Source organism: Jaculus jaculus, chromosome 1 (genome assembly GCF_020740685.1).
Source record: "Jaculus jaculus isolate mJacJac1 chromosome 1, mJacJac1.mat.Y.cur, whole genome shotgun sequence".
Classification (NCBI taxonomy): domain Eukaryota; kingdom Metazoa; phylum Chordata; class Mammalia; order Rodentia; family Dipodidae; genus Jaculus; species Jaculus jaculus.
The window spans coordinates 315,310,427-315,332,497 of NC_059102.1; positions in this window are offsets into that span (position 1 = coordinate 315,310,427).

Consider the following 22,071-nt stretch of genomic DNA (forward strand, 5'->3'; position numbering starts at 1 on the left):
ATTCACTATGAAGTCTCAGGGTGGCATAAAACTCATGGAGCTCCTCCTACCTCTGCCTCCCTAGTGCTGGGATTAAAGATGTGTGCCACCATGCCTGACATAACTTTAGACTTTTTTTGTTTGTTTGTTTTTGTTTTTTTTTGAGGTAGGGTCTCACTCTGGTCCAGGCTGACCTGGAATTAACTCTGTCATCTCAGGGTGGCCTGGAACTCATGGCAATCCTCCTACCTCTGCATACCGAGAGCTGGGATGAAAGGCGTGCGCCACCCCACCCGGCTAACTTTAGACTTTTTGATCTTGCTCTTTCCTTAGTTTGGTGGCATCTCTATTTATTTATTTTTGCTTTTTGAGATAGGGTCTTGCCCTAGCCCAGGCTGGCCTGGAATTCACTATGTAGTCTCAAGGTGGCCTTGAACTCACAGCGATCCTCCTACTTCTGCCTCCTGAGCGCTGGTTAAAGGTGTGCGCCACCACACCAAGCAGCCAGTGTGTTTTGAGTGTGACATGTGTGTGGGAGTGTGACCTTACCTTGCTCATGCTAGGGCTCAGGGACCAGAGCTTCTGTTTAGATATAGACATCTTGTCCCCTTGAGGACTAAAATCGAGGGCTGAGGCTTCTACTGTACTTTGGGCTAGAACATTCATTTGCCCAGAGTGAGGGTGAGGGTTGTGTTGAGGCACCTCCTGTGCAAGCCTTTGGGGCTGCAATTGCTTGTGAGACGTGAGGTTTGCCATTCTTGGCTTGAGGTTTGAGAGTAAAACTATGCCTTCTCCACCCTGTCCTGGGCTCAGACGTTCACTCTATCGAGGGGTTACTAAGAGAGTCCTGCATATCTTCTGCTAGACATCACCTAGGCCATCCCACTTCCTGCCACTGGTACTTTCTTTGGTTAGACAGCAGCATGGGAACTGACTGTCAGGGCAGGTATGAGCACTTGGCTCCCGCTGCTGCAGCCCGATGTCCCCTAGACGGGGGTCATTACACTGCTGCTGCCCTGTCTAGTTTGTGGTCAAAGGCAGGGCAGGAAGGGAACCCTTGTTCTGCCTACAGTAGAATAAGCTGATAGTTTTCATTTAGGTGTGTGTGGTGGTTTGATTCAGGTGTCCCCCGTACACTTAGGTGTTCTGAATGCTAGGTCCCCAGCTGATGGGAATTAACGCCTCCTGGAGGCAGTGTATTGTTGGGGGCGGGCTTATGGGTGTTATAGCCAGCTTCCTCTTGCCAGTGTTTGGCACACTCTCCAGTTCCTATTGTCCACCTGATGTTGTCCAGGAAGTGATGGCCACCCTCTGCTCATGCCATCATTTTCCCTGCTATCGTGGAGCTTCCCCTCGAGTCTGTCAGTCAGATGTTTCTTCCCCACAAGCTGCTCTTGGTCCGGTGTCTTTTGGTCGGCTCACCAATGATCTCTCTCTCTCCCTCTCTTGCTCTTTCATATAAAAAATAAGGCCAGTCTGTTGGGCTTGCCTCATTTTTTTCTATGTATTTATATGCAAGCAGAGAGATACAGAAGAGAGATAGAGAGAATGAAAATGCCAGAGTCTTGGCCATTGCAATCAAACTCCACATGCATATACCACTTTGTGCATGTGGCTTTATGTGGGTACTGGGGAATCAAATCTGGGTCATTAGCCTTTGTAGACAACCACTTTAAGCGCCGAGCCATTTCTCCAGACCTCATCTGACTCTTGGTAAGTTTTTCATACATCAAAATCTCAGTTTCTTATTTGTAAAATATCGACTAATAATAGTAATGTTCACATGTGTTTTTCATAAAAATTAAATGAAATAGCATCTATTACCTTTAGCAGACTATCTGGCTTACAATAACTACTTGATACATGTCAGTCAGTATTATATTGTATATGTTTTTTCAAGGTAGGGTTTCACTCTAGTCCAGGCTAACTTGGAATTCATTATGTAGTCTCAGAATGGTCTTGAACTCACTCTTACCTCTGCCTCCTGAGTGCTGGGATTAAAGGTGTGCACCACCACACTCGGCTTATATTGTATCTTGAGGGTTAAAAAATTTTTATTTCAATTTAATTTTACTCACTAATAAAGAAATTTTGAGCCAGGTGTCTTTATCAGTAATTATTTTAGATATAAATGGATTAAAATCTCCAACCAAAAGAGACTAGCAGAATGAATAAAATGAAATGATCCAACCATATGCTGACTTACTTTAGATCCAAAGACAAAAATAATAAGAGAAAAAGCATGGAAAATATATATTCTATGCAAATAGCAATCCAGAGAAAATAGTGGCTTCTAATATCAGGCAAAAATAGATGCTAAATTAAAAATTTGCAACTGATTAAGCACACTATAAATATAAGATTCAATACAGCAAGAGACTATAACAATAATAGATAATCAAGATGTATGAGGCAAAGAATGACAAAATTGAAGGGAAAAAGGTTCTATAATAATAGTTGGTCAGGTTGTGGATAAATTGGGTTCTAACATTGTTAGTGGGAAAATAAAAGGGAACATACACTGTTGACAAAAGTATATATTTTTTAATGTTTTTTTTTTTCTTCAATTTTTATTTATTTATTTGAGAGCAACAGACACAGAGAGAAAGAACAGATAGAGGGAGAGAGAGAATGGGCGCGCCAGGGCTTCCAGCCTCTGCAAACGAACTCCAGACGCGTGTGCCCCCTTGTGCATCTGGCTAACGTGGGACCTGGGGAACCGAGCCTCGAACCGGGGTCCATAGGCTTCACAGGCTAGCGCCTAACCGCTAAACCATCTCTCCAGCCCAAAAGTATTTTTACTTCTAGATAAAAACCAAAAGAATTGAAGGCAGGGTCTTGAAGAGATATTTGTTTTTTTCATGTTCATAGTATTATTTACAATAGCTAAAGTGTGCAAGCAACATAAATTTTCACTATTGTAATGTAAGCAAAATGTGGTATATGTGTACAGTGAAATATTATTTAACTTTAAAAAGGAAATTCTGGGTTGCAAAGATGGCTCAGTGGTTAAGGTGCTTACCTGCAAAGCCTAACAATCCCAGTTTAATTCCCCAGTAGCCATGTAAAGCCAGATGCACAAAGTGGCACACTGTCTGTAATTTATTTGCAGTGACTAGTGGCCCTGGGGTACCATTCTCTCAGCTCTCTGTCTCTGCTTATAAATAAAAAAATTAAAACAAAGCCAATCCTGACATGATACAATATTGATGAATCTTGAGAACATTAAGCTAAACCAAATAACCTAGTTGAAAAAGACAAAAAAAAAAAAAAGTATAATTCCACTTTCTGAAGTACCTATAGTCAAATTTATACAGCAGAGAAGCAGAATGATTGCTTGGGACTGGGACTTATTATTTATTTAAGGGTTACAGAGCTTTAGTTTTGAGGGAGAAACTCCCCACTTCTGGCAATTATATAGTTAAGAAACTTTGAAGCAGTACAGCTGGCTTGAAGGCTGAGAAACTGTCTGGTGTCTGGGGATGGGCTGGGGCTCCAGGAATCCACCAAGGTCCTGGGCATCCATCCAAGAGCACTGTGGTCAGCCAGGGCAGTTAATCACTACTTCTGTGATCAGCTTGTCCTGTTCCCTCCTCCGCACAAAAGATCTGCAGGTTGCCACTAGACTTTCAAAAGACAATTTATCGGCCTGTGACACTTTCATTTATGGGTTGAGAAAGCTCCAATATACTTCAACCACCCGAATCCAGCCCTCATTTGAGTTTTTCACTTTCGGGGGGGGGGGGGTTCCTGTCCATGTGAATGGATGCTTTCTTGCTTGTCTGATGTTTCCGTTTGTATTGTGCCTCTGAATCTTGTGAAATCAAGCCTATTTTACATTCCTTTACTGGCCTTGTGGGTGTCTCAAGGCCCAGAACAGCACTGCTTTCTCAGCATCTGGTTCAGGACTTGCTCTGGCACAGCTCCCCAAGAGCACAGCTGTGACTTGTGACTTCCCCTCCTGTCTCAGTTTTACAAGATAAAAACAGTTCTGGAGATGATGCTTGCACAATATAAATGTCCTTAAAACCATGTGGTGTACACTTCTAAAAGGTTAAAATTAACTGGGTGTGGTGGCGCACACCTTTAATCTCAGCACTTGGGAGGCAGAGGTAGGAGGATCGCTGTGAGTTCAAGGGCAGCCTGACACTACATAGTGAATTCCAAGTCAGTCTAGCCTAGAGTGAGACCCTACCTCAACAACCAAAAACAACAACAACAACAACAAAAAACAAAAACAAAGCAAAAAAAAGAAAAGGTTAAGATTAGATTTTAAATTATTTATTGTTTTGTTTTTGATTCTTCAAGGTAAGGTCTCAGTCTAGCTCAGACTAACCTGGAATTCACTCTGTCATTTTTTTTTTTTATTAACATTTTCCATGATTATAAAATATATCCCATGGTAATTCCCTCCCTCCCCACCCCCACACTTTCCCATTTGAAATTCCATTCTCCATCATATTACCTCCCCATTACAATCATTGTACGTACATATATACAATATCAACCTATTAAGTAGCCTCCTCCCTTCCTTTCTCTTCCCTTTATGTCTCCTTTTTAACTTACTGGCCTCTGCTACTAAGTATTTTCATTCTCACGCAGAAGCCCAGTCATCTGTAGCTAGGATCCACATATGAGAGAGAACATGTGGCGCTTGGCTTTCTGGGTCTGGGTTACCTGACTTAGTATAATACTTTCCAGGTCCATCCATTTTTCTGCAAATTCCATAACTTCATTTTTCTTTACCGCTGTCACTCTGTCATTTTAGGATGGCTTCAAACTCATGGTGATCCTACTACCTCTGCCTCCTGAGTGCTGAGATTAAAGGCGTGCCTCCCTATGCCCAGCAATTTATTTATTTAGTTTTTTGAGGTAGAGTCTCACTCTAGCTCAGGCTGGCCTGGAATTCACTATGTAGTCTCAGGGTGGCCTCACACTCTTGGCAATCCTCCTACCTCTGCATCCTGAGTGCTGGGATTAAAGGTGTGCACCACCACACCTGGCTTTTTTTTTTTTTTTTTAAATTGTTTCAAAGCCATGATCTTTCCCCTACTGTAAATTATCTTATGTTTCTTTTTATCTCCATAGCACAGCTCCAGGGATCTGTCTGCTAACCATTTTTCTGTTTCTGTAAAACTTGCCTATCATACTTAAGGTCTCTGACACTACGTCAGGACTCAGGGCTCTGAAACTTAATAATAATGAGACTAGTCCAAGGTAAGGTATCTAAACCACTAAGAAGAACGGTCTAAGCTTTGGAAGGGATCCCCCTGGGCCAACGCTAGTGTGAAAATAAACTTTCATCCTGATCTTCCTCTCAGTCTCTGGTGCAGGTTCTGTGAGCCTCAGTTTCCCGTAACAAGGCTAGCCTCAAACTCACTATACAGCTGAGGATGACCTTAAACTCCTGATGCTACATTCTCTACCTCCCAAGTGTTAAGATTACAGAAGATTTTAGATTAAAAAAAAATCTATTTATTTGAGAGAGGGAGCGAAAGAGGCAGAGAGAGATAGAGAGAGAGAGAGAGAGAATGGGGGTGCCAGGGCCTCTAGCTACTGCAAATGCACTCCAGATGCATGTGTTGCCTTGTGCATCTGGCTTACATGGGCATTGGGCAATTGAATCTGGGTCCTTAGGGTTTGTAGGCACATGCCTTAACTGCTAAGCCATCTCTCCAGCCTGATGGTAAATTTTATATTATGTTTATTTTAACACAATAAAAAAAGAGCAGGAGCTGGACATGGTGGCACATGCCTTTAATCCCAGCACTTGGGAGGCAGAGGTAGGAAGATTGCTGTGAGTTTGAGGCCACCCTGAGACTACGTAGTAGATTCCAGGTCAGCCTGGGCTATAGCAAGAGCCTACCTCAAAAAACCAACCAACCAATCAATCAAACAAACAAACAAACAAAAAAACCCACAAAAAAAACCCAAAACAATGAAAAAAAGAACATGGGCTGGGGCGATGACTCTGGTTAAAGGTGCTTGCTTGTAAAGCCTGCTGGCCCAGGTTCAATTCCCCAGCACCCATGTAAGTCCAGATGTACAAAGTGGCATGTATGTCTGGAGTTTTTTTGCAGTGGCAAAAGGCCTGATGCATCTGTACTCTGTCTCTCTCAAATAAATAAGTAAATAAAAATTTAAAAAAGAACACTGAATAAAGGTGTGCTCAATTCAACAGTTCCAGATTCTCACTTTCTTTTTTTTAAAGATTTTATTTTTATTTATTTATTTACTAGAGACAGAAAAAGGGAGAGAGAGAATGAGAATGGGTGCACCAGGGGCTCCAGCCACTGCAAATGAACTCCAGATGCATACTCCACCTTGCTCACTTGGCTTATGTGGGATCTGGAGGATCAAACCTGGGTCCTTAGGCTTCACAGGCATGTGTCTTAACCACTAAGCAATCCAGCCCCAGATTCCCACTTTCTACGGTCCTTACGTCAGTGGTTCTCAAGTGCACATCAGGCTAATCTGGCGGGTGTTATGGTTTGAATCTGAAATGCCAGCTGGTTCATTGGGATGGATAATCTCCATGCTCGACTTGCCTGGATTTGGAATCACCTAGGAGGTTCCACAGTGGGTGTCTGTGACCCACAGGGGATGTGGCAGCACCGTCCCCTGGATGAATGTCCCAGGCTGAATAAAAAGTAAAGAGGAAGGCAGCTGAGCACCAGCGTTCATGTGCTCCTGCTCGCTGACTGTGGATATGCCGCTGTGCACCTCCAGCACGCCTTCCTCACCACTGTGGTCTGTGCTGCTTCACACTAGGAGCCAAAATCAGCCCCTTCTTTCTCAAGGTTTTCACATATTTTGTCACAGCAATGAGAAAAATAACGAGTATGTTCGTGCTTTGAATGTGGTATTCCCCCAGCTGGTGGCCACTAGTTTGGAAGATTCCAGAAACTTGGGCAGTGGGCAGTAGCTGATGGAAGTAGGTCACTGGAAGTGGGTGCGTTATTCTTGCCTATTTCCTGTCTCACTCTGTGCTTCCTGGCCCACTATGATGTGAACACACTCTGCCACACTTCTCACTGCCATGAACTGAGCATCATGGCCTTTCTTGCCATGATGGACCAAAACCCTCTGAAACCGTGAACAAAAAGAATCCTCTCCTTTGTTTAGGTTAGATATTGTGGTCACAGTGGCATAGATGCAACAAATACATAGGGTCTGTTAAAATACAACCCTGAGACAGGCGTGGTGGTGCACATGACATTACCTACCTCAAAAACAAACAAACAAACAAACAAAACACAACAAAAAAAACCATGGATGAAGCCTAAGGTCCCAGGTTTGATTCTCTAGTACCCACATAATCCAGAATGCTCACGGTGGAATGTGTGTCTGTAGTTTGGTTGCAGTGGCAAGAGGCCCTCATGAGCCCATACTTTCTCTAGTAAATAAAAACATTAATATTAATAAAAAGTTAAAAAATAAAAACATTGCTGTTTTATGTAATTCTAGAAGTCTGAGATCAAAGTCAGCAGGATTGAGCCCTTCTCAGGGTTATGGGGAAGAATCAGTTCCATGCCTCTCCTAACTTCAGCAGTTTGCTGGCAATCTGTCATTATTTCTTGGTTTGAAGATGTAGCATCTTATTTCCACATTTATATTCACATGTATGTCTGTTTTGGTATGCAAATTTTCCCTTTTTGTAAAGCTACTAGTAATATTGGATTAGAGGTCATTTTAATAAGATTATCCCAATTTACTCATCGTAAAGATTATCTTTCCAGGCTGGAGGGATGGCTTAGAGATTAAGGTGTTTGCCTATAAAGCCAAAGGATCCAGGTTTGATTCTCCAGGACCCACAAAAGCCAGATGCACAAGGTGGCACATGCGTCTGGAGTTTGTTTGCAGTGGCTGGAGGCCCTGGCACACCCATCTCTCCCTCTCTGTGCCTCTTTCTCTTTCAAATAAATAAATAACTAATATATATTAAAAAAAAGAATGAGCTGGGCGTGGTGGTGCACGCCTTTAATCCCAGCACTCAGGAGGCAGAGGTAGGAGGATTGCCATGAGTTCAAGGCCACCCTGAGATGACAGAGTTAATTCCAAGTCAGCCTGGACCAGAGTGAGACCCTACCTCAAAAGAACCAAAAAAAAAAAAAAAAAAAAAAAAAAAAGATTATCTTTCCAAATAGGGCTGTGTTCTGAAGTAGAGGGGATTGGGATTTCAAAATCTTTTTAGTGATACAGTTAACTCTTAATAGTTTTTGTATATTTTGGTATATCACTTGGCTGACATTGTTTACCACTCAGAGACACTCACTGTGACTCAGGATAGGAATATCTGCACCGTTTTCTTACCTCAGCTCCATTGAGCAGCTAAGGGAAGGAATGGCTGCTTCTGTGAAAAACAAACAAACAAACAAACAAAAAACCACAAACCTCATGGCACTGATGCCTTACTGGCTATGAGGAGAAAGATAAAAACACAGAATTTGGTCACAACTATTGAAAAAATAAAACTGAGCGGGCTTGGAAGTGGAGTCAGAGGTTAAAGGTCCTTGCTTGCAAAGCCTGCTGGCTTGGGTTTAATTCCCTAGCACCCAAGTAAGCCAGCTGCAAGAAGTGGCATGTCTGATGTTCATTTGCAGTGGCAAGAGGTATTGGACACATACATACACACACATGCAAATAAATACATTAAAATTTTTAAAAAATGAAAAAAGAGCCAGGTGTGGTGGCACACACCTTTAATCTCAGCACTTGGGAGGCAGAGATAGGAGGATTGCCATGAGTTCGAGGCCACTCTGAGACTGCATATGAATTCCAGGTGTGCATGTGAATTCCAGGTCAGCCTGGGCTACAGTGGGGCCCTACCTCGAAAAAATCAAAAAAGAAAAAAGAAAATAAAGATGCAGAAAGTCATAATAATGACTTTTAGATTTATTTTTATTTATTAGAGACAGGGAGAAAGGGAGAGAGAGACAGAGAGTGAGAATGGGTGCTCCAGTGCCTCTAGTCATTGCGAATGAACTCCAGATGCATGCAACACCGTGTGCATCTGGCTTATGTGGGACATGGAAAATCAAACCTGGGTCCTTAGGCTTTGTAGCCATCCCTCCAGACCAACAATGACTTTTATTTCCTCCGCCTCTTTTGGTGGTATGGGGGAGGTGGTTTGTAAGGTAGGGTCTCACTCTAGCCCAGGCTGACTTAGAACTCACTCTGTAGTTTCAGGGTGGCCTTAAAGTCATGGTGATCCTCTTACCTCTGCCTCCCAAGTGCTGGGATTAAAGGCGTGCACCACCACACCCAGTTTCCTTCCTCCCTTTAAAGCATGAATCATGGCATCTCCTTTCACAAGGGTGGAGAAACTTTAAAGAGCTTTCTACTTCCTTCCACAAGCTGCTTGGAACAGATAGCTGTTTGCTAACTGAAGACCCTGAGCTTGTTATGCAAACTATCTGGGGAGTGTGGACAAGTCCTTTATGAAATCTCATCCAAGTGGTTCCTTCTGAAAGACCCCCAGAGGGAGACCTTCACTCAAGTCTCGAGATATCACACACCCAAAGACACACAGGAGACCAAACTTGCTGCAAAAGCATGAGGTTTTATTCAGGAAACCAGAGCTCTGGGGTCGACACGTATCTCATGCAGGAGACAGAGGAGTCGACCCTGAGCCCTATTGGGTGTTTTTTTTTTTTTTTTAATTTTTTTTTTTTTATGGGGTTTTTAGCAAGGAAGGGAAAGGGGAGGGTGGTCAGGCTGTCTTGGGAAACTATTTTCTTATTTTGGTTTTTATCAAAACTCTATTTTTGTTTATCTTCTTCCCGGGATATAAAGTTTAGGTTGACCCAACCAACCCATATCTTGTGCCACCCGCAGCCTATCTTTAGCCTATTTTTGATTTACTCCTGAATATACAGTTCAGGCTGTCCCCTACCTGTAGCAACCAGCTATTTCTTTTTTTTTTTTTTTGGTTTTTCAAGGTAGGGTCTCACTCTGGCTCAGGCTGACCTGAAATTCACTCTGTAGTCTCAGGGTGGGCTCGAACTCTCAGCGATCCTCCTACCTCTGCCTCCCGAGTGCTGGGATTAAAGGCGTGCGCCACCACACCCGGCTCCAGCTATTTCTTTACCAAGTTTACTTTAAAGTTTTCCATCCTGCCTTTCACTTCCTCTGCCCATTATTTGCATAATGGAGTTGTAAACTCTGGTTTTCTCAGAGTTAGCTTGGGCTGTGTACAAAATTAAAGAGCATACAAAAATTTATTTACTTTCAGCTGGGCGTGGTGGTACATGCCTTTAATCCCAGCACTTGGGAGGCAGAGGTAGGAGGATCACTGTGAGTTCGAGGTGACCCTGAGACTACATAGTGAATTCCAGGTCAGTCTGGGCTAGAGTGAGACCCTACTGAAGGGACCAAACTGATGCCATGACAGGCTTTAGTAAAGTGCCATCCTAACTAGGCCTAAGGGCCTAAGTTTTGGTTTCCTGGAGAGGTAGGCAAGACTTCTGGTGTTGTGCCAAGACCCCTGGCCAGGAGCCAAGTCCCCTAGTCACCCAGAGAACTGCCACAGAAGCCAAGACACAATGTAAAAGCAACAGGTTTCTTTATTGCAAGCCTAGGCCTGGGCTCCGTCCCCACAGTCCAGCACAGCGGAAGTGAGAGAGAAAGAGCCCCTTTCTTTTGGGGGAAGGGGTTCATATAGGAGTTCGAATAAAGAAGTAGGGGATAGATACAAGATTGGTTGATTTAAACAGTTCTGATTGGCTTGGGGTTTCAGCGGGCAAAGTTGGGGGCAGGAGCTAGGGGCACTCCAGGCAGATGACGTCATCTCCATTGTCCTTGAAGTGGAGATTCCTCAGTTTCTTATGGTCATGTGATTGTATAGCGTCGTCTGATTGGCTTAAGTCTCATCAGATGATTTTGCATCACCCAATCGGGATGGGTGAGCAACCAATATTAGAATAACATCATGTGCTCATGCGCAGACAATTAGGATACAAAAGCAGTAAACAAGCTGACATGGCAAAGCCTGACGAAGCCAGCATGGCTTCCCACAGTTCCCCCTTTAAAAAATTGTTTTGAACCTCAGGATACCCGATCAAGGACCAACCCTCATGATGGCCAGTCCGATCGAGGGTAGAGCCTAAGACCAAAAACTTGCTTAAGCACCTTCCCGAGTGCAATGAGAAAAATCCCTTCGGGGTGCAAAGGCTGCTCATGCAGGGATGTAAGCCTTCCAAGGTGCAATGACAACAAGGTTACTTGGTGTACAAAGGCCTTACATAAGACAGGGTGAAACTAACCATTACGCAGGCTAGCCAGCCATACTTGTGGAGATGCTCCTTGATCCAAAGCCATAAGTGCCTGAACAATCTTTATGTTATCCTGCTGACGTTGTCGTCTGATTCGACAGATAAGCCAGAGACAGAACACCATACCACACGAGATTCCTCAGTTTCTTATCTAAGCAGGTGGCAGGTGGTCAGAGGCTACCCCCCCCCCCCAGTGGAGTGTTTCTGCAATGTCCTTGAAGTGGAGATTCCTCAGAAACTTTAGGGGGAAAGGCAGCAATTAAGCAAGCAAAGTTTACAGAAGCAAAAGGTCAGTACACTGGCCAGCTAGTTCTCTATCTAAGTCAGGCCTGGTCCTTTTTTTTTTTTTTTTTACTTAAAATGGTTATATCTGGTCTCTCACTGAAACCATGAACAAAGGGTGGGCCGTTAATCAACAGTGACCCTGGTATATGGCTGGGGAAGATGGCCATCATTTTGTGCCCTGGGGGCTGAGTCAGTTCCTGGAGACATGTCCAAACATGTCCCTTTCGCATTGCTGGAGAGCCCCCCCTCCCCATCAATAGTGGAGCATTTCTACAGGACCAATTGGTTCTCCACCGATTGGTGAGTTGGGGCGCCCCTCTGTACTGTGTGTCTTTGTTCTGCTCTATTCCTTGTTTTACAGGTAAATCTGGTCTGGTGTCCGGACACAATCTAGAGGCTCATGAAGGTTGGGAGGACATGGCAATTAATTGTAAGATTCCCGGGGGGGGGGGGGGGATCTTCCGTGGTGGGAGACCCACGCCCAAGAACCAAGACCAAGCCACTGGATGCAAAGGCAAGAGGCAGCTTTATTGTTCACGCAGGTGCCTGCGGGCACTCCAGTCCTTCGAGAGACTGAGCGCTCCGGGCAAGGGGAAGGGTCTCTTTTTATAGGGTTAGGGAGAGCAGAAGCAGGTTTACAGAAGCAGAAGCATGGTTACAGTCCCAGAACTGGTTACTTATCAATAGACTTGGGGTCGGTGGGGATCTTTTTTTGTTTTCTTCTCGGAAACATCCTGTCAGGGTTATCTATAGTACATTAGGCGGGGTCAATGGTCATGCTATGGTCACAAGATTGTTTGCCTGTCTGCATCTGGGGGCTGTTTTTGGCTCCTGGTATTTTTCCATGGGTTTTACATTCTCCCATTTCTCTTGGAACTAAGTAAAATCTTTTACTTATAATCCTATATCATTTTGGCTTAATGACTGATACTGACTAGTGAGGACGAATGCCTGGATAACTGAGAGCCTGTCCCGTATAAACTGTACCAGCCTGTTAAGAATACATGGACCAAAGGTTAATAGGAGTACAAGAATGAACAAAGGACCCAGGAGGGTGGATAGGAGGGTGGTGAACCAAGGGGATTTATGAAACCAACCTTCGAACCAGCCTTGTCGTGACTCTAGCAATCTCTGCCTCTGGGCTAGTCTTTCTCTGAGCATTTCCATAGATTCCCGGACTATGCCCGTGTGGTCAGCATAAAAACAGCATTCTTCCTTAAGGGCAGCACAGAGGCCCCCTTCTTTTAGAAACAACAAGTCTAGGCCTCTTCTATTTTGTAATACTACCTCTGAAAGGGAAGTAAGGGAAGTTTCTAGAGAGAAATAGATTTTTCTATGGCCTGTAGGTCTGTGGTTATCGCTTCTTGTAGGGCTCGGGTCTGCTCAGAGTGTACCAGGGCAGTTGTTCCAGTTCCTATTCCCGCTAAGATTCCTCCTGCTCCCAAAAGGAGGGTGATGGTAAGGGATATGGGCTCCCGCCTAGGTCTATTTTCAAATACCTGAAGAATGAATTCTGATCTATGGTAGGTAATGCGTGGCCATAACTGGACTAGGACACAGTAATCAGCAGTAGAATTAAGGACAGTAGCAGAAACGCAAGGAGTCAGTCCTGTATCACAGGCCCAATAGGTTCCATTTGGAGATTCTAAGTAGTAAGATCCAGGGGACACAGGAGTAGTTTTGTTGCATAAATGTTGAAGAGTAGTGGGTATGGTCCCGATACAGGAGCCCTGGCCAGTTACTTCTGCAAGAGTTAATTTATGGGACGCAACAGCAAGACATCAAGTAGGAATGTTAGTGGAATTGGCAAAATTTCCTGGTAAGGCTATACCTTCATAGTAAGGAGGGTTAGCAGTTAAACAGAGCCAGCAGTCTTGGGCATAATTACTGTTAGAGGCATTTAGAGAGAGATAAGCCCCCTGTATTAGACTAAAAAGTCGATCACCTGTTCCCTGGGGTTTATAGGGTTGAGTGGTTGGTCTTTTAGAAGGGGGAATTATAACATTGGTAGGTTTAGGAGGTGGAGCCAAGGAAAGTGGGAGTCGGGGGATAGGTTTTTGATCTGGTAGAACTGGGTTGGGGCCTATTGGACTTATGTCAGTCGATAATTGGAGCTTAATGGAAAGGAGGAAACCTGGGTCTGGCCCATCTATGTAAAAACGGACCCCCCAAGTGTGGCCTTTGAGCCATGTCCTATCTGCCTTTCCGGGAGAGGTGAAAGTAATGTTTAGAAGCATCTTGTTACCCTGATTTAGGCGAGTTACAGTAATAAAATCCCAGGAGGATTTGGGTTGCCAGTATACATTTCCATACATCATGGTCTGGCAATATCTAGTGGAAAGCTCCCCCTCTTTGGTTGAGCCCCTTTTTACCACCAGCCCCAGAAATCATGTCAGTCAAGGAGTCAGGACCACTGAAGGTCCATAAGCTTGTGGTCCTGTCCCCTTCTGCCCCTGAGGAAGGCTTTTACCTGCCTCCCTATGTACCTGCCCCTGTGCCAGAACCTGTACCGCAAGTGGTAGCTGCTCATCTGGGTCCAGGGGAAGAAGGAGGAAACATGACAAGTCCTCCTCATACACAGGCCTGGACTATGAGACAGGCAGACTCCACAACAATTGCACTACCTCTACGGGAAGCTGGCACCCCCACCCTGATCCGGATGGCCAACAGTTCATGACTCATATCTCTTTTTCTACCAGTGACTTTTATAATTGGAAGATGCAGAACCCAAAGTTTTCTGACAGCCCTCAACCCTCCTAGACTTGCTAGATTCCAAAATGATAACTCATCAGCCCACTTGGGATGAATGTCAGAAGCTCTTATAGGTTCTTTTTACTACAGAGGAAAGAGAGTGAATTTTAGTCGCTGCCCACAAGCTAGTTTTTGGCCTGATGGTCAGCTCACAAGTTCAGGCTGACATGAATGCAGACTTTCCCTTAACCCGCCTGGATTGGGATCCCCAAATCCCTGCAGGTAAGGAAAGACTGACAATCTACTGACAGATTCTGATGGGTAGTCTCTGAGAGGCTGCAAGGAAGCCCACAAATTTATCTTAGGTAGGACAGGTTATACAAGGTAAGATGGAAAGCCAGGGGCATTTTTAGAGAGACTATTGGAAGCATACCAGACCTATATGCCCCTGGACCCAGAAGCAAGAGAAAACCAGTCTGCCATGAACATGGCTTTTGTTAACCAGGAGCACCACACATCCGCATAAAACTCCAATGACTGGATGATTTTGTGGGCAAGCAGATGTCAGAACTTGTAGCAATAACAAAAAAAGTTTATAATATTAGACTCCAGAAGATAAACAGACTAGAGGATTAGCCAAAATATTACTGGCTGCCACGGGAAAATCTGACCCAAGGGAATTAAAAACCATGGTTTATGGTAAAGACAGGAGCAAGCCAGCCCTACACTTGAGTGGGGAAGGATAATATAGAGCCCATCTCCCAAAGGACCAATGTGTTTATTGCAAAGAGATGGGACTTTGGAAAAATGAATGTCAAAAACAACAAACAAACAAAAAAAACAAAAAAACAAAACCCAACAACAACAACATAACCACAAAGGGAAAAAAATTCTAAAATCCTTGAGATAGGAGAACTCAGTGACTGAGGGTGTCAGGTCTCACATCCCCTCCATGAGCCCTGAGTAACCTTAAAGTTTGAGGGGAAAGCAGTGGACTTCCTGGTCGATACTAGGGCTTAGCATTCTATCCTGAAACAACCAATTGGACCCCTGTCCACTAACAGGACATGGCTCCAGGGAGCTACTGGGACAAATAAATATTCATGGACTACCTGAAGAGAAGTGGACTTAGAGGACAGGTAACCCATTTGTTCATGGTCTTCCTTGGGTGCCCATATCCACTCCTGGGGTGAGACCTCTTGACTAAAATGGGGGCACAAATCCATTTCAGCCCCAAGGGAGTACAGGTTCTCAATCTGAATGGTCCTGTACATGTTTTGACTGTGTCCCTGGAGGAAGAATATAAACTCTATATCTCACCTTCCCAAATTACCCCTGAAAACCCATATATGAGGGAATTATGGGAAAGGAGTCCAGGTGTATGGGCAGAAAGAAATCAGACCAGGCTGGCCAACCATTGAGCTCCAATTGTGGCCCAACTGAGGGCTAATGCCAGTCCAATCCAAGTCCTCCAATACCCTATGCCATGAGAGGCCAAACTAGGTTTAACACCTCACATAAACTGACTTTGGGAACAAAGGATATTAGTTCTTTGTCAGTCCACCTGGAATACCCCCCTTCTGCCAGTAAAGAAGCCTCACTCCAATGACTACTGACCTGTGCAGGATTTGAGGGAAATTAATAAATGGGTGGAAGACATCCACCCCATGGTGTCAAACCTGTACACTCTGCTAAGCACTTTGCCACTTGAACCCATTGTGTACATGGTGCTGGACCTTAAGGATGCATTCTTAAGTCTGCTTCTGGCCCTGGCCAGCCAACCTGTTTGCCTTTGAAGGGAATGATCCAGAATGTGGATTCAATGGATAATTAACATGGACCAGATTGTCACAAGGATTCCAGAACTCACCCACCATTTTTGATGAAGCACTCCTTGAGGATCTGGGTGAGTACTGTCAAGCCCATCCCCAAATAACCCTCTTGTAGTATGTAGAGGACTTCACATAGCAGCCTCAGAGGAAGAAGTCTGCCACTCAGCCACAGAGGCCTTGCTGAGGTAATTAGACCACATGGGATACTGAGTTTCAGCCAGAAAGGCACAGCTCTGCCAGAGGGAAGTGGCGTACCTTGGGTACATACTCAAGGGAGGCCAAAACCTGTTGTCTCAAGCCCACAAAGAGACAATCCTCAACACCCCCTACCCCAGAATCTGGAGACAGGTACATGAGTTCTTGGGGTCGGTAGGGTTTTGTAGACTCTGGATACCCAGATTCACAGAAATTGCCAAGCCTCTCTATGAAGCTACAAGGGAACAAGAAAGCTACCTAGAATGGACCCCAGAAATGGAGAAGGCCTTCCTCTGATTGAAAGAGGCCCTCCTTGAAGCCCCAGCATTAACTTTGCCAGACATCCACAAACCTTTCCATCTTTACATTGATGAGAACAAAGGCATAGCTGAAGGGGTACTGACTTAAACTCTCAGCCCTTGGAAGAGGCTGATTGCTTATCTATCAAAGAAATTAGACCTAGTCGCAATGGGATGGCCCCCATGCCTCCAAATAATGGCAGCCACTGCCTTATTGGTCAAAGATTCAGATAACTAACTTTGGGCCAAACCTTGAGAGTGGCCACTCCTCACACTATTGAAGGAGTGCTGAAACAGCCCCTTGACAGGTGGGTAACCAATAACAGACTGAGTCATTACCAATCTCTTCTTTTCAGCCCCCCACCGGTCCAGTTTGCTGCCAGTCAGGCCCTAAATCCTGCAATGCTGTTACCTGATTGGGATCTGGACAGTCCCATACAGGATTGCTTGGAGATCTTGAGCAGTTTACAAGGGACCAGACCAGATCTCAAGGATGTTCCCCTTAAAGGGGTAGAACTGACCTGGTATACAGATGGTAGCAGCTTCTTTAAAGATGGTGTCTGTTATTCAGGAGCTGCAGTTGACAACAGAAGATACAGCTGTGTGCTCAGAAGCCCTCCAGGTACATCTTCCCAGAAAGCTGAATTGATATCCCTGACCAAGGCCTTGCAGCTAGACCAAGGAAAGAGACTTGATATCTATACTGATAGCCATTATGCTTTTGCAATGGGACATGTTCATGGTGGCCATTTATAAAGAGAGGGAACTATTGACAGCAGAGGGAAAAGCCATTAAAAATAAACAGGAGATTTTGGACCTCCTGCAAGCTATATGGCTCCCCAAAGAAATAGCAATCATGCACTGCCCTGGTCACCAGAAAAGGGAGAATCCCATTTCTAAAGGGAATAACAGGGCTGATAAGGTGGCATGAGAGGCAGCCCTCTAGGTTGCTACCACCCTGTTGGCAAAACTACCTCCGATGTATGATGCCACCCTTATCGGAGACACCAAGTTATACTGACTCAGAACTATGGAGGATCCAAACCTGCACAGTAGCCTATAAGGAACAAGGATGTTACAAAACCCCTGACGGAAGGATCAGACTTTGCTAGCCAGCTCATTAGACAGGTACACCAGGGTACTCATCTAGGTCAACAGAAGACTGAGGACTTACTTAGGCAGCCCACTTAAAAGTCTTTGAGTCGAGACAAAAGGCAGTAGGAACCATAGCCTGATGCCATACCTGCCACCTGGTAAATGCAAAAAGTGGAGTTTCTTGGTCAAGAATCAGGGAAAGAGGAACTTGACCAGGAGTAAATTGGGAACTTGACATCACAGAGATAAAACCTTGTTTATATGATACAAGTATGTACTGGTATTTATAGACACCTTTTCAGGATGAACTGAGGCTTTTCCAAGCAAAAATGAGACTGCCACAACTTTGGCTAAGAAACTATTGGATGACAACATTCCAAGGTGTGGTTTACCTGTTCTTTTTGGGTCAATGGACCAGCTTTCATCTCATAGGTAACCCAGACCATAGTTAAAATTGTGGGGGCAGACTTCCACTTAAGACGGCGGCATAAGAACCCCACCAAAGCAGCCTAGGGGAAAAAAAAGCCAAAAAAAAAAAATCCCCAGCAAAATGCACACTTTTACTAAAAAGTGAGGTGTATAAGAATTAGTCTTGAGGGCTGGAGAGATGGCTTAGTGGTTAAGCGCTTGCCTGTGAAGCCTAAGGACCTCGGTTCGAGGTTCGGTTCCCCAGGTCCCACGGTAGCCAGATGCACAAGGGGGCGCACGCGTCTGGAGTTGGTTTGCAGAGGCTGGAGGCCCTGGCGCGCCCATTCTCTCTCTCTCCCTCTATCTGTCTTTCTCTTTGTGTCTGTCGCTCTCAAATAAATAAATAAATAAAAATTAAAAAAAATTAAAAAAAAAAAGAATTAGTCTTGAGAGCCACACCTGGCACCTTAAGCTCCTGCCCTGAAGATAGATGACATCAGATTGATTGATTGATACATATAATAATACTGCAGCTAATTAGAAAATCCAAGCATTAAATTAACTCAAAATGCAAAAATATATACATTATAACACAAGAAACACCAAAAATCAAGACAATATAATTCCACCAAAAAGTATTGATGCATCAGAAATGACCTCCTGTGAGAATGAGTTAGAGGAAATGCCTGAGAAAGATTTCAAAAGAATGATTATAAATATGTTCAAAGAAGTCAAAGAAGAAATCAAAGGAATGAAAGAGGAAATCAAAGTAATCAAAGAAGACCCAGGACACCAATTTAATGAAATAAAGAGATCAATGCAAGACATAAATAAGGAAATAGAAATAATAAAGAAAAACCAATCAGAATTGCTAGCAATGAAGAACACAGTTAATGAAATAAAAAACTCTACAAATATCTCACCAGTAGAATGGATAAAGGAGAGGACAGAATATCTAAACTAGAAGATCAGGTGGCAGATCTAATACAGTCCAACAAAGAGAAAGACAAACTAATAGGAAAGTATGAATGGGAATTTCAAGATATTGGGGACACTATGAAAAGATCAAACATAAGAATTCAGGGCATAGCAGAAGGAGAAGAATTTTACTCCAAAGGCATAGTAGGCATCTTCAACAAAATCACAGAAGAAAACTTCCCCCAAATTGGGAAAGAGGTGCCAATGCAGATACGGGAAGCCTTTAGAGCACCAACCAGACAAAACCTGGAAAGATCCTCTACTCTCCATATTATAATCAAACTACCGAACATACAAACCAAAGAAAAAATATTGAAAGCATTTAGAGAGAAAGATCAAGTTACCTACAAAGGTAAGCCCATCAGGATCACAGCAGATTACTCAACACAAACTTTAAAAGCCAGAAGGGCTTGGAGTGATGTATTCCAAGTTCTGAAAGATAACAACTGTCAACCAAGGTTATTTTATCCTGCAAAGCTATCCATTCAAATAGACAGAGAAATAAGGACATTCTACGGCAAAAGCAGGCTCAAGGAGTGTTTGAAGACAAAACGAGCTCTACAGAAAATACTTGAAAGAATCCTCCATGCTGATGAGAAAGAAAAGCATACATATAAGGAACCTGGAAAAAAAAAAAACAATACTCAAATACTAGTTAACACAAAAGAGAAAAGGCAAAACCAGAAGAACTACAAAAAAAAAAAAAAAAGGCAAAAAATAAACACACACCTTTCAATAATATTTCTTTTTTTTTTTTTTTGGGTAACACTGGATTTTTTTTTTTTTTTAAATTTTTATTAACATTTTCCATGATTATAAAATATATCCCATGGTAATTCCCTCCCTCCCCACCCCCACACTTTCCCGTTTGATATTCCATTCTCAATCATATTACCTCCCCATTACAATCATTGTAATTACATATATACAATATCAACCTATTAAGTATCCTCTTCCCTTCCTTTCTCCACCCTTTATGTCTCCTTTTCAACTTACTGGCCTCTGCTACTAAGTATTTTCATTCTCACACAGAAGCCCAGTCATCTGTAGCTAGGATCCCCATATGAGGGAGAACATGTGGCGCTTGGCTTTCTGGGCCTGGGTTACCTGACTTAGTATAATACTTTCCAGGTCCATCCATTTTTCTGCAAATTTCATAACTTCATTTTTCTTTACCGCTGAGTAGAACTCCATTGTATAAATGTACCACATCTTCATTATCCACTCATCTGTTGAGGGACATCTAGGCTGGTTCCATTTCCCAGCTATTATAAATTGAGCAGCAATAAACATGGTTGAGCATGTACTTCTAAGGAAATGAGATGAGTCCTTTGGATATATGCCTAGGAGTGCTATAGCTGGGTCATATGGTAGATCAATCTCTAGCTGCTTTAGGAACCTCCACACTGTTTTCCACAATGGCTGGATCAGATTGCATTCCCACCAGCAGTGCAGAAGGGTTCCTTTTTTTCCACATCCCCGCCAACATTTATGATCATTTGTTTTCATGATGGTGGCCAATCTGACAGGAGTGAGATGGAATCTCAATGTAGTTTTAATCTGCATTTCCCTGATGACTAGTGACGTAGAACATTTTTTTAGGTGCTTATATGCCATTCGTATTTCTTCCTTTGAGAACTCTCTATTTAGCTCCTTAGCCCATTTTTTGATTGGCCTGTTTGATTCCTTATTAGTTAACTTTTTGAGTTCTTTGTATATCCTAGATATTAATCCTTTATCAGATATATAGCTGGCGAAGATTTTTTCCCATTCTGTAGGTTGCCTCTTTGCTTTTTTCACTGTGTCCTTTGCGGTGCAAAATCTTTGTAATTTCATTAGGTCCCAGTGGTTAATCTGTGGTTTTATTGCCTGAGCAATTGGGGTTGTATTTAGAAAGTCTTTGCCAAGACCAATATGTTGGAGGGTTTCCCCTACTTTTTCCTCTAGCAGTTTCAAAGTTTCCGGTCTGATGTTAAGGTCTTTAATCCATTTGGACTTAATTCTTGTGCATGGCGAGAGAGAAGAATCTATTTTCATCCTTCTGCAGATATTTATCCAGTTTTCAAAACACCATTTGCTGAAGAGGCTGTCTCTTTTCCAATGAGTATTTTTGGCATTTTTATCGAATATCAGGTGGCTATAGCTACTTGGGCTTACATCTGGGTCCTCTATTCTGTTCCACTGATCTACATGTCTGTTTTTGTGCCAGTACCATGCTGTTTTTGTTACTATGGCTCTGTAGTATAGGTTAAAATCAGGTATGGTGATACCACCAGCCTCTTTTTTGTTGCTCAGTATTATTTTAGATATTCGGGGTTTTTTAATGATTCCAAATGAATTTTTGGATTGTTTTTTCTATTTCCATGAAGAAAGCCTTTGGAATTTTGATAGGGATTGCATTAAATGTGTAGATTGCTTTAGGTAAGATTGCCATTTTCACGATATTGATTCTTCCAAGCCAGGAACAAGGGATGTTTCTCCACTTTCTAGTGTCTTCTGCAATTTCTCGCTTGAGTGTCTTAAAGTTCTCATTGTATAGATTCTTTACTTCCTTAGTTAGGTTTATTCCAAGGTATTTTATTTTTTTTGATGCAATTGTGAATGGGAGTGATTCTCTGATTTCATCCTCTGTGTGTTTGTTGTTAGCATATACGAAGGCTACTGATTTCTGTGTATTTATTTTGTATCCTGCTACATTGCTGTAGGTTTTGATTAGCTCTAACAGCTTGCTAGTAGAGTCTTTAGGGTCCTTTATGTATAGAATCATGTCATCTGCAAATAGTGATAACTTGATTTCTTCCTTTCCAATTTGTATCCCTTTTATGTGTGTCTCTTGCCTTATTGCTATGGCTAAGACTTCCAAAACTATATTAAATAGAAGTGGAGACAGTGGACACCCTTGTCTTGTTTCTGATTTTAGTGGAAAAGCTTCCAGTTTTTCCCCATTTAGTAATATGTTGGCTGTAGGCTTGTCATAAATAGCCTTTATTATATTGAGATATGTTCCTTCTATTCCCAGTCTCTGTAGGACTTTTA